General features: G+C 51.6%; 1 protein-coding gene across 1 annotated transcript in view; it reads right to left on the reverse strand.

Moving 5' to 3' along the window:
- The window catches only part of LOC109952854 (extracellular calcium-sensing receptor-like), an 8,327-nt gene that overhangs the window by 1,680 nt on the left and 6,252 nt on the right, over positions 1-395 (reverse strand). The gene's annotated exons all lie outside the window — the stretch shown is intronic.

The raw sequence follows: 395 nt of genomic DNA on the forward strand, positions 1-395 counted from the left end.
GATGACATGACTGTAGTTGGCCTCATTACCAACAATGATGAGGCCAACTACAGGAGTGAGGTGTGCCAACTGGTACAGTGGTATAAGGACAACAACCTCTTCCTCAATGTGGCAAAGACTAAAGGGATCATTGTGGACTTCAGGAGAAAACCTCTAAAGCATCCCCCACTGACCATCGATGGTGCTGTAGTGGAGAAAGTGAGCAGTACCAAGTTCCTGGGGGTGCACATCTCTGAGGACCTCTCCTGGACCAACAACACCACAACACTGGCCAAGAAAGCTCAAACACGCCTCTACTTCCTCCGCAAACTGAGGAGAGCCAGTGCCGCACCCCCCATCATGTGCTCCTTCTACCAGGGCACCAATGAGAGCGTCATCACTGGCTGAATCACCGT

This window comes from Monopterus albus, unplaced genomic scaffold (assembly GCF_001952655.1).
Source record: "Monopterus albus unplaced genomic scaffold, M_albus_1.0 scaffold506.1, whole genome shotgun sequence".
In the NCBI taxonomy this organism is placed as follows: Eukaryota; Metazoa; Chordata; class Actinopteri; order Synbranchiformes; family Synbranchidae; genus Monopterus; species Monopterus albus.